The sequence below is a fragment of the Cnephaeus nilssonii genome, assembly GCF_951640355.1.
Source record: "Cnephaeus nilssonii genome assembly, chromosome: 19".
Classification (NCBI taxonomy): Eukaryota; Metazoa; Chordata; class Mammalia; order Chiroptera; family Vespertilionidae; genus Cnephaeus; species Cnephaeus nilssonii.
In genome coordinates this window covers 43,023,786-43,036,390 of record NC_137090.1, presented here as the reverse complement: position 1 = coordinate 43,036,390, position 12,605 = coordinate 43,023,786, and positions in this window count along the sequence as shown.

Genomic DNA, 12,605 nt, shown 5'->3' with positions numbered 1-12,605 from the left:
TTTTCTAGGTCTCTCTCCTTGGCTATACATAGCCATCTTCATGTTGACGAGATGTTCTTGTATACAATTTGGTCTCCAAATTAACCTCTTTTAATAAGGACACCAGTCATATTGGATTAGGGTCTACCCTTATGACTTTATTCTAATTCTATTATCTCTCTAAAGACCCTGTCTCCAAATAAGGTGATATTATGAGTTACTGGGGGGTTAGAAATTCAACATATGAATTTGAAGGTGGGAGGAAGACACAAGTCAACCCTGCTAAATGACATGCTCTATATAAAACATTGTGAAAATGTGTGAAAATGAGATAGAAAGGAAGAGAGGTCATGTTTGCCACCATCTATTATTAGAGAGATGTTAGAGAATGCCAGTTTAGGTTATACTGGGAATGGTGGGTATTTTTCCTACACTTTTCAAGACCCAAAGCAATTGCTTTAGTGAAATAAGATTCCAAATAGGAAGCAAAGGAAAGGGAATGCCTTCCCCTGACATTTCCCTCCTAGAGATGGAGTTAAGGAAGTTTGCATCATGCATAATTAGGACTCTAAAATTGTGGCATTTTAGAATTGGGTGGGTGCACAATAATTTATATCCTCTAGACTCTTACTTCTAAACCTATATCTAGTCATGGGAAGACAAGAATGACCTCAATTTATCTCTGCGGCTAGCCAATCAGTCCTTCAATAAATATTTAATGAGCCTCGACTATGTGCTAGTCACTGGGTAGACCCCAAATTACAAACAAATAAATTACACTTTCCGACTTGCATCTGTAATCCTACTTAGGACCTTATAGAACAACCTTCTCTCTACCACATATCAGATGTTACCAATTGAATGTTTGTGTCCTGCAACCTCCCAACCCCCATTCTCATGTTGCAGCTCAAACTTCCCAATGGGATGGTATTTGGATGTGCGGACTTTGTAAAATAATTAGGTTTAAATGAGGTTATGAGGGTTGAGTCCCAAGGCTGGAATTAATATATTTATAAGAAGAGGAAGAGACCAGAGCCTTTTTTGCCATGTGGGACTCATGCAACCCACCAGAGTATCGACACCAGATACCAATCCTGCTGGCACCTTGATCTTGGGTTTCCAGACTCCAAAACCATGATAAATACATTCCTGTTAGTTAAGCCATCTAGTCTTTGGTATTTTGTCATGGCAGCCTAGCTAACTAAGATACCAGAGATTGGAAGGTCAAAGTACCTCTTCACGAGGATTTCAGAAATGTTTTTCCCCCAGCTGAATGTCTACCAGCTCCCTAGGTCAGTTAGGTCAAGAGCTACACTACGAGGAGGCCTTAGCAGATTTAAAGCACCTGAGGAGACGTTCTGGAAACAATTGAAGAGTCTAGCATGTGGGCCACTTGTGAGCTCAATGTCTAATAGCTTCTTGAGAAATAGCCCTCCTTAAAGGGCTATTTTACTACAGTGATCATCTAGAACTAGGAAATGTAGCTGTCTTCATGTTTATTGCAAATTCATTAGCTAGGGAAGGTAAATGTGCATGCTGTTTTTTACTTGTAACTCCAAATTGTAGAACCCTACTGTTAGAATTGGTCATTACATCTGTCTTTTCTTAAATGTGCTTTTTAAAATTGATTTCAGAGAGAGGAAGGTAGAGTAACAGAGAGATAGAAACATCAATGATGAGAGATAACCATTGATCAGCTATCTCTGTACATCCTCTACTTGGGATCCAGCCTGAAACCTGGGCATGTGCCCTGACTGGGAATTGAACCGTGACCTCTAGGTTCATGGGTTGATGCCCAACCACTGAGCCACACCATCCAGGTTGTGTCTGCCTTAAGAGTAAGATTAGATTACAACACCAAATGATAGAAAATTTTGTTTTCTCCCCCCCCCCAACATATATAAAGCAGTTCTGTATCCCCAAACACAAATTGAGTCACAAAACAGCTCATTTTAGTTTTGTGTGTTTTTGGATGAATTTGTAGTAGGCCATTTTCAATGGATATACTTGATTGGATCTATGGAATATGATTACTTTATCTAGCATTGCAGCCAGTCACTTCTTATAGCTAGAACAGGCTATAACAATGTTCTATGCTATAATGCCCCCTCTTATGCCCATGTCAGACATCACTAATCAATTGTGGAACCCTTTCCTGCTGAGACCAGTCATAGCCTCAGAGAGCCATTCAACACACAAAACTCCAAATAGCCAATAAGGATTAGCTGTCATTGGAATTGCCACAAGGAATAAATCTTATTTAACTAACAGCTCAGTGAGCGGTAACTGTCAGAATGGTTCAAGCATAATTCTCTTACTTTAGGTAGATATGGTTTTAGAATTCTGTTTTAATTCTGTAGCCTTATTGCCCCAAACTGAAACGTTGAGGAGAGGAAGGGGGTGAGATTGCAAAGGGCACCAACATCATTGCTTGTTATGTGCTTTTGACTGAAAAACCTCACTGGTTTATAGCTACGGGAAATGCACACTGGGGTTAGGTCTACCTTCAGAAAGTGATCATGAGGCGTGCACCAGAGATGATCATCATACAGCCACTCCCAGCTATTCACCTGCAGAGTCTGTGCACACTCTTACATTGTTCTCTTTGGTTGGAATTTATTGATATTTTATTCAAAACCACCATGAATTATCTACAAAAATATGCTTCCCTTTAAAATTAAGAGGACTGTATGAGCACATTCAACATAGATGTGATGTTTTCATCAACCTGTTCTATATCAGTGTAAACGGTTTTTCTTTCTTCTTGCCTTACCTTTGCATCGCATCTTTTGTCTATTGTCATTGGGTCACCTTGAATTCTGTTTGTGATTTCCATGAAATTAAACATGCCATAGACAGTGGTGTCTTCTGCAGACTAGGTATGTGTGACTTAAACAATCTACCAAAAATGGTTGGTATGGCTTTTCTCTTTCCTTTAAGGGAAAAAACTTGAATTAACTAACTAGATCTAACCCACTGACCTAGTCCAATTGACCAGGCTTGGTCATTAATATAAGAAAATGAATAAAGAGCAATTCTTGACTCAGTGTCAGGATGTAGACACTGTCTGGATGGACCATCTGTTGGTTGAGTGCCAAGCTAAGGATGAATCACTGAATAGACAAATGCCATCATTAAAATAACCGAGGTAACTGTGCTGAAAAGGACCAGTTTTGTAATTGTTAACTCCCATCAATTTTCAAAATTACTAATTTGAGCCTGGAATTACTTCAGTGGACAGACATCCATTCTGACATCCTGAGCCTTGATCAAGATATTGAATAGCCCCCTTTGCTGAAGCCAGGTACCAATTTAAGGAGGAAGGGCCAGCCTGAAAATGCTTAGCAAGTGAATTTCCAGAGATAGTTGGCCAGAGAGCCTAAGAACCATTTTTTTTAGACTTTTGCTTGAGGGTCTGGTTTTCTAATTTATTTTATGAATCCAAGCTCAGCACCTGAAACTGCCTGATCATTTTACCCTCCTGTTCGTCCCTCAGCCCCCAGCTCCAATTTCATCTTCTAGAAGCCCAAGCTTGGGGAGAGGAGATGAACTCCCTCTAAATTCTTCTTCCAGGAAGAGTCACCAGGGACTGAAGGACAAGGTCATGGTGGTATTGCTATGGTGATGGAGGCGGCTACAAGGTTGTGGACAGTTCCAGATCAAAGAGAGAAATTGGGACCAGGGAAATCCAGACATACAACATTGGAGTTGTGCTCAGGCCATTTAGAATGAGCACAAACACAGTGAAATCACACTTGGAAAGCGAAGCAGAGGATTCATTTAGAACCAGGCAGTCAGCCCAGAGAGGTTACACCACAGAAAGAGGTCAAGGCAGGGCAGTGAATTAAATCCGGCAGACCTAGAAGATCTCAGAGCAGGAAAGGAGATGATTCAGTGTCTGTTCAGCTGTTAGGAATAAAGGCATCCATGAGAACTGACAGACAGGGCAAGATATTGCCACTGGGTCCAGTCACAGTGATAAGGACCCTGGCCAAGAAATGGCTTATACATTTCCAGCATGAACAGTTGGAAATAGCTAGAGATGTAACTAGGTGTGGCAAGTGTGATGAGGGGCTGTGCCTACTTGCCCATTTGGTTGATGGCACTCAAATCTCTCCACTCTTATCACAAATCCTACCCACGGGCCCCTGAATGGAGTTCATAAATATGCACAATACAGGGTTGCACAGTGTTCATGATTAAAAATGTCTAATTGACCATTATTTTTCCCTTTTATTTTATCCTTCCTCCCATTTTTTCAGTTTGATATCTTACCAATTTTTTTCATCAACATGTTCCCATTTTTGCACATATTCTCCTAGGGTATTTTTACCATATTTAACTTCAGGATATGCCATTCCCTCTGGGAGATAATATATTCCAGGAGAAGAGAGGAAATTTGGCAAAAGAACTTAGGAATTTGGTCTTAATTCTCATCTTTAAAGTGCTTACTGTCCTCTGCCAGAATCCCTCATTCCTTGCCCTGTCATCTTTATAGGGATTATTACACAGTGCACAACAGTGGTTCTTAACCTAGGGATGATGGTGAACCTCTTAAAATGATAGCAATGTTGTGTGTGCAAGTGAGTGTGTTTGTGTGCGCATGCACAAGCCTCTGCTATCTCTTTTTTAGGAAACATTTCACCTGACAAATGAATTCAGACCCCAGAACTAAACATAAAAACAATAGTAAAGGACAAAACCCCTAAAAATTAAATTAACTCCAGTCTACTTTTTACTAGTTCAGCTACTAGTTCATGACCTCCTGGGACAAACTGTCCTTTGTTGTAGAATCATGAGGGTCATTCTGTTTTTTCGTACAACACAGGGTCATAAAGATCAAATGAGATCACAGATATTAAAGTATTTTGGAAACTCACAGGTTCAATAAAAGTGTTTATTTTTTCTTATTCTGCCAAAAGCATAAGGGCTGGATCAAAAGTCAAACAGACCAGTATTGGTAGCCTGGGCCGTGCTGTTTTCGAAGCATGTACATATCCTCTTTGATATTTCAGTCTTACCGAATTCCTCACTAGCTCTGTGTACATCGGATGCATCATGGCAGCCGTCCAGTTCATTGAATCAATTAACTGTAGATTTGGACAAATGTGGTTATATATTCTTGCTTCACTATTTCTATCTGGGCCCTCCTCTCCCTGCTGGGCCCAGCCCTCGGTGGACAGCTGCCCTTGGGAACAACTCTTCTAAGAGCTTTCTGAAATTAGCTCCGTGTGGCATCCACTTTGCTACCAGCTCCAGTGACAGCCAATTCAGAGCAAAGAATGGGATAGTTCAATATTTTCCCTCCAACTGAGAAGGGCTTTGACCTAAGTGGAGTCCCGGATGATTTTGGAATCTGAGATCAGAGCGATCCCAGCAAATTATGCAGGGAGCCAGATGGAAAGAGGCCAGAGTCAGGACCGCATGGGACAAGGTTATACTTTATTACCAAAAGAGTAACACCTTTTAATTGCTTAACACATCAAATAAAGAGGTGGCAGCCTTGGCTTGCTTTCGATTTACTCACGCATCAAATGGGTTTGAGAAAACACACTCCTTTTCTCACTTAATTTAGGAGTTGTGATTTTGATTAGGAAGCAAAGGACCACACAGGAAACGAAATGTGAAACAGAAGGAGGCTTCTAACTGATAAGAACTGAATTTATTAGAAAGTCCCCCTAGAGCATGCATCATGAAATGAAAACAACTTTATTAATTCAACAGTGAGAGGAAAATGTTAGTCTTACGACTCTCAGGACAGAACAATCACATCTCATAGGCTGCAGCCTCGGAGACATCGCTTATGAGGACGGTTAATTTTCAGTGATGCAGATGTCAACTTCATGGATCCTTTCCCAAATCTGCTTCTTTCCTTGGAAGGCTCCGGTACCCTACTCTGTCAGCAAGCCTGGAACAAATGAATTGGGCAGCTGAAAATATCGCTTGCACTTCCAAAGGCGACTACCTGAAATAATCGGCATTCGTCACACATTAAATGCTAAAACCACAGCTTGCCACATTTATAACTTTTTACAAGGTAAACATGGCTATCGAGGTGGTTGTGCGGCTCCTGGGCTCTGATGGCAACAGGGCGGGTTTTCTTGTCAACCTGGACCCAGTTCCACAGGGTGGTTGACATTTATGGTTTCAAGCAACAATATTGATGGATTGTTATTAACTACAGGCAGTATCTATTCTGCTTCCGTTAGCTTTTCCCTAGCACCCTTTTTCTGCCCCAGGATCCCATTCAGGACACCATGTTACATTCACTGGTCAGGTCTCCTTAGGCTCCTCTGGACTGTGACACTTTCTCAGACTTCCCTTGTTTTTGATGACCTTGACCGGCTTGGGGAAGAATAGTCAGGTATGGTGCAGAATGTTCTCCAGTTTGGCTTCGTCTGATGACTTTTCTCATGGTTAGACTGGAGTTATGGGTGTTTGGGAGGAGGACCACCGAGGTGATGTGCCATCCTCATATCAAGGACACAAGCCATTGATGTGATTGAACAATAGTGATGTAACCTTGACTGTCCTGCTGAGGTAGCGTTTGTCAGATTTCTCCACTACAAAGGCTTTCTTTTATTCCCACTTTTTGTGTCTGGTGTAAGTTGGTGGTCTGGTTTCATTGTTTTGCAGGTATCTGACCAATGTTCCCAACACCATTTATTGAAGAGACTGTCTTGACTCCCTTGTATGCTCTTGCCTCCTTTGTCAAATATTAATTGAGCATAATGGCTTGGAGGAAAGCGGTTATGTGCAGGTCATGTGTAGGGCGAGAGGCAATACTCTCTACCTCCATGAAGGGGCGAATTCTTCCCTACATGAGATTTGTTTTTCTTCCTATATCATTTATATATTCAACCATTTCTATCAGCATGGCATGGATATTTATACTTTGGGTTATAGCCCAGTGCTACAGTATTCACTTCTTGCTCAAATTATCCCCACATTGTCCTTGGGGAGTTCTTTCAGTTAGCTCATGTGTCTACTGGACACTCCTCCACGGACGTTCTTGCTTTGTTTTCTTTTTCAGGACTTCCTTACTTCCCAGCACGGTAAGATGTTCCAGGGTGATGCTATACACTAGACACAGTCAGTTCTCCACAGAGTTCTGGTGCCTTTTATTGAAGATAGTATTCTTTCTCCCTCTTTTTAAAAATTATCCATTTATACCACTTTCTCCCAATTCCTCCATTGTCACCTTCACCCTGGGAATCCAATGCTCTCCCCCTGATTCTTTGCCATCTCCTTAGTGCCTTTAAAATCTGCCTTACAGAGTGAAGATTTTTCTCACACTTGGAGCCCTTTCTCTGATACGTCTCACTTTTCATTCACATGTCTACCGAGCATCGCATTTCCCCTCCCCGGCACACACAGAGCTGTGAGTCTGGAAGAACAGAGTCCAGAGGAATACTAAGAGAGTGCGCTCAAGCTAGCTCCTGGGTGGCACATTATTTTTCATTAATGCTGCTGCCATTTTCTCAATTTCCCAACCAAATTAATGCACCAAGAATTGCATTGGCATCTGCAGCAACAAATGGAGAGAAACAGCAGTTTAAAAGAAGGGGGTGATTGCCCCCACCCCATCTGGGTGCACTTTGGAGCGGGGTACAATTCATGTGCCAAGGAACTGGAACTCCATAGTTCCAGAACACAGTCCCTTACAGCCGGCAGGAATTCCTACTCCAGCATGCAGAGACTTTGAAGCAGATGAGTTCCTGGTGAGCTCCTGCCAATCCCAGCTTGCAGTGAGCACGAGGGTAAAACCCGAGCACCCCAGAACCTTGCCGTGCATTTCCAGAGAGAACAGGCTCCCAGAGCCCCCCCTCTCTCTCTGCGCTCCAGCTCAGTGGTCCCTTGTCTCCATTCCTCACATTGCCACCCCTACATGAGCCAGATGACTCCCTTTAGGTTTAGCTTGTCAAACAGTTCCTGAGGGCCAAATGCACACCAGTGTCCACGGCCGTAGAGGGACAAAGGGGTATATACTCCGGCCCACAGTCCAGTGCAGACTACGGGCAGGTGATATCATACTATGTGCTATCTTTAGTATGTAGACGAATATTTACATGTTATGTTATATCCAAAGACTCTGGGGCTTTTATAGATTTTTTATTTTTCAAAAAAATGTCTTTGATTTTTAGATAAGTAAACCTGTTATTTGTTATCCTTTAATTTCTCAAATAATATGTGAATACATTCATCTTTAAAAAAGTAAAACATTACAGATGAAGCTAACGGTACCTCAAACAAGCATACTACCTCCTCCCCCAAATCACCTATACCTCCTCCTTCCCAAACCCACCTATTCCACCTCCTTCCCCAAAACCACCTATACCTCCTCCTCCCCAAAGCCACCTATTCCTCCTCCTCCCTAAACCCACCCAACCTCCTCCGCCCCAAACCCACCTATCCTCCTCCTCCCCAAACCCACTTATACCTCCTCCTCCCCAAACCCACCTAAATCTCCTCCTCCTCCCCAAATCCACCTAAACCTCCTCCTTCCCAAATCCTGAGGCAACTGCTCTTTTGGGTGTATCTTTAAAAAAAAAGGTATATATTTTTTAAAGGATGCTCAAATTCAGGACTGTCTAATTCAGAATGGCACAGCTGACAATCACTGCCTCATCTCTCCACTCTCCTTCCATTCTTTTCTGCCTGTCACTTAGCCTGGGTTGGTGATAAAATTCCAGGCAATGCTTGGAATATGGATGAGCCAGGATGGCTCTTGTCAAAACGAATAATTAGAATTGCAGAGATAGGCTGGGACTGGAGAAAGCATGCAAATGTCTTCATGGATTAATCCATTCTGGACCAGGGCAAGGGGGTCGGACCAGGGAAGTGAGCAAGGACCGCCAATCACCAAGAGAAGCAGTAAGGGAAGGGAGCGCGAAGGTGGATGAAGGATCTGGGCCGGGGTGGCGATGTGCACAAGGAGGATCGTGTTCTTGGCCCTGGTGGGACTGGGAAAAGCAGGGTGTACAGGCCAAGATGTAGTCTTTGAAGAACATCTCCCTGGGCAAAAGCCAGTGTGGTTCCCAGGGTGGTTGATTTCTTGCCATATATGTCCTTTTACACTTTTTCTTAACAGTATGCAGATGGAGAAACAACATTCCAGGAGCATAGGTAGCTGCTGTCCTCTTCCCCATGAAGGACTTGAGATTTTCCTTGCTAATCCTATTCAAAGGTTTCTGTCCTTGTCTCTAAGATTCCCCTGAACATTCAGCAGGACAGAAAGGCGAGGGAGGGTGTGTGTGTGTGTGTGTGTGTGTGTGTGTGTGTGTGTGTGTGTGTTGGTGGAAGGGAGCTCTCCTTTTTGTATGTAATAGGAACAATAATTTTAAAATACGAGTGTGATTTTCTCTCTTGTCCTTCCAATTCCAGGACCTGTTCCCTTGCGGGGAGAGAGAGGACTGACTTGAGGGGGAGGGAGTGCATAAGGACTATTTGGGAAGAGGCGAAGAGAAAGCTTCTGACCTTCAAAACAGTTTGCTATGCAAGATGAACAATAGGGTCTATAGTGGGGCACTGTGGGAAAAGGACCCATGTTCTAAACGCCCCAGCTCCCACTTAGCACATCGCGGGGAAGGCCAGCCCACAGGCTCCTAGAGCTTTAAGTAAAGGGGGCAGGAAAGATGGTCAAGGAAAACTCACTCTTTCTGACCTGAGTGATTGTGGGAGTTGAAAGAAAAAGGAAAAGGAGGAATAGAGAATGGGGAGAGAGACCAGAGACTATTAGGCAAGCAACTCTATTTCTCCTTCCAGAATGTCTCTCTCTATTTAACTGTAACATATGTAATCAAGGCATCGTGGGGCATCCCTGAATAGGTAGGAAGGTGGTGGCATTGGTTGGGCTGTGAACTGATCTGGCTTGCTCCCCTGAGCTGCCCTAACACTCTTTGGTGTATGGACACAACCTCAAGTGCCTTGAGGCCTCACTTTTTGCGGACAACATGATGTTGTATATAGAAAATCCTAAAGACTCTACCAAAAAAACTACTAGAAACAATAAATAAATACAGTCAAGTTTCAGGATCCAAAATCAATGTGCAAAAATCCATTGCCTTCCTATATACCAACAACAAAATTTCATAAAAAGAAATGGAAAAAAAAACAATTCCTTTCGCATTAGCAACCAAAATAATAAAATACTTAGGAATAAACTTAACAATGAATGTGAAAGACTTATATACTGAAAATTACAAAAAGAGATTGAAAAAGACACGAAGAAATGGGAAAATATCTTGTGTTCATGGATTGGAAGAACCAATGTAGTTAAAATGGCCATATCGCACAAAGCAATATACAGATTTAATGTAATCACCACCAAAATCCCAATGTAATTTTTTAAAGAAATAGAACAAGAAATCATCAGATTTGTATACAACCACAAAGACCCCAAATAGCCAAAGCAATCCTGGAAAAGAAGAACGAAGCTGGAGGTATCACACTACCTGACTTCAAATTATACTACAGAGCTACGATAATCAAAACAGCATGGTATTGGCAGAGAAATAGACACACAGATCAATGGAACAGAATAGAGATCCCAGCTATAAAACCACACATATATGGACAGATAATTTTCAATAAAGGAGCCAGAAAAGCACATTGGATTAAAGATAGTCTTTTCAATAAATGGTGCTGGGAAAACTGGAAAGCCACATGCAAACAAATGAAACTGGATTACAGTTTGTCCCCATGTACAACAATTAATTCAAAATGGACCAAAGACCTAAACTTGAGACCCAAAACTATAAGTTACATAGAAGAAAATACAGGAACCAAACTTATGGACCTGGGTGGTAGGGAACATTTTATGGACTTGACTCCAAAGGCAAAAATAAATGCATGGGACTATATCAAACTGAAGAGCTTCTGCACAGCAAAAGAAATGAACAACAAAACAAACAGATGGGAGATGATATTTGCAAACAGTAGCTTTGACAAAGGTTTAATTTCCAAAATATATAAAGAACTTGTAAAACTCAACACCAAGCAAATAAAGCAATCTAATAAAAAAAGTAGGCAGAGGACCTGAAAATACACCTCTCCCAAGAAGATAAACAAACAGCCAATAAATATATGAAAAAATGTTCAACCTCACTGGCAATTAGGGAAATGCAAATTAAAACTACAATGAGATACCACCTTATACCTGTTAGAGTGGGCATTACCAATAAGACAAGCAATAACAAGTATTGGAGAAGCTGTGGTAAAAAGGGAACCCTCATTCACTGCTGGTGAGAATGTAGACTGGTACAACCACTATGGAAAGCAGTCTGGCGATTCCTCAAAAAAATTAAGAATAGAGCGACCATACGACACAGCAAACCCACTCCAGGGTATATACCCGAAAAATTCAAAATCATTTATACGCAAAGATATATACACGCCTATGTTCATTGCAACATTATTCACGGTGGCCAAAACATGGAAGCAGCCAAAGTGCCCTGCGATAGAGGACTGGATAAAGAAGATGTGGTACATATGCATAATGGAATGCTACTCAGCCATAAGAAAGGATGAAATAGTATCATTTACAATGACATGGATGGACCATGAGAACATTATGCTAAGTGAAATAAGTCAGATAGAAAAAGCTAAGAACCATATGATTTCACTCATATATGGGATATAAAACTGAAACTTATGAACACAAACAGCAGTGTGGTGGTTGCCAGAGGGAGGGCGTGGGGCAAGAAGAGGGTCCTAACATGAGGTGACAGGAGAAGATTTGACTTTGAGTGGTGGGCACCTGGTGCTATATACAGATTTTGTAACTTAGAAATCCACACATGAAACCTATATGTTTGTGTTGACCAATGTCACCCCAATAAAATTTAATTTAAAAAAAAAAGAGCAAGAGGAGGCCACGGCAGCAGTGATGGACCCTGGGACCTGGCCCAGCCTGGAAAGGAAAGACTACATGTTTGAGTCACAGGCACCAGCATCAGACACCTGCAGGGTGCCATCCATTGATAGGATCATGTCTAGGTGGTGCTGTGTGCTTCTTGGGGCAGATGGGAATGCCTCCAGGTGTGTGGATCTTTCTGTTTACTGCAAAAGGGGAGAGGGGATGATCGCAGACCTTTCGTTGTGTTTTCTGGACAACATGTTTGGGGCCTGGCAGTGGGCACTGGGCATACTCACACCCCTCACACAAGTCCTCTTCCTGAAACAAGGGGCTGAGATACCTTTGGTTCTTACTCCAAGTGTTCTTGCACCTTCCCTGGACAGGCATTTTGGACAGCTCAGTCTTTCATGGCCTCTTCCTAGGTGAAGGTGCTTGGTCTGGACGAACCAGCTCTGCAGGACAGCTCTGCCAGCAGCTCGGCCCTCCAAGTCTCCCTTCAGCCTTGTAGGACCAGAAGAGAGACAGCGCATCCCTGCCTCCTCACAAGGCTCCTAGAGGTGCTCCAGATCATGGAGCAGTCACAAGCCTGCAGGGCTCCCCAGGGAAAACTCCGCCCTCCAGCCTTCCTTTCAGGACCTGCCAAGGGAGCAGATGCCTTCTGCCTGAGCGAACCTGCCAATCACAGGGCTAACCTGCCAATCACAGGGCATGATGATGGCGGAGAGAACTCCAGCCAAGAGGCAGCTTCCCCAGAGACACCAAAGGTCCA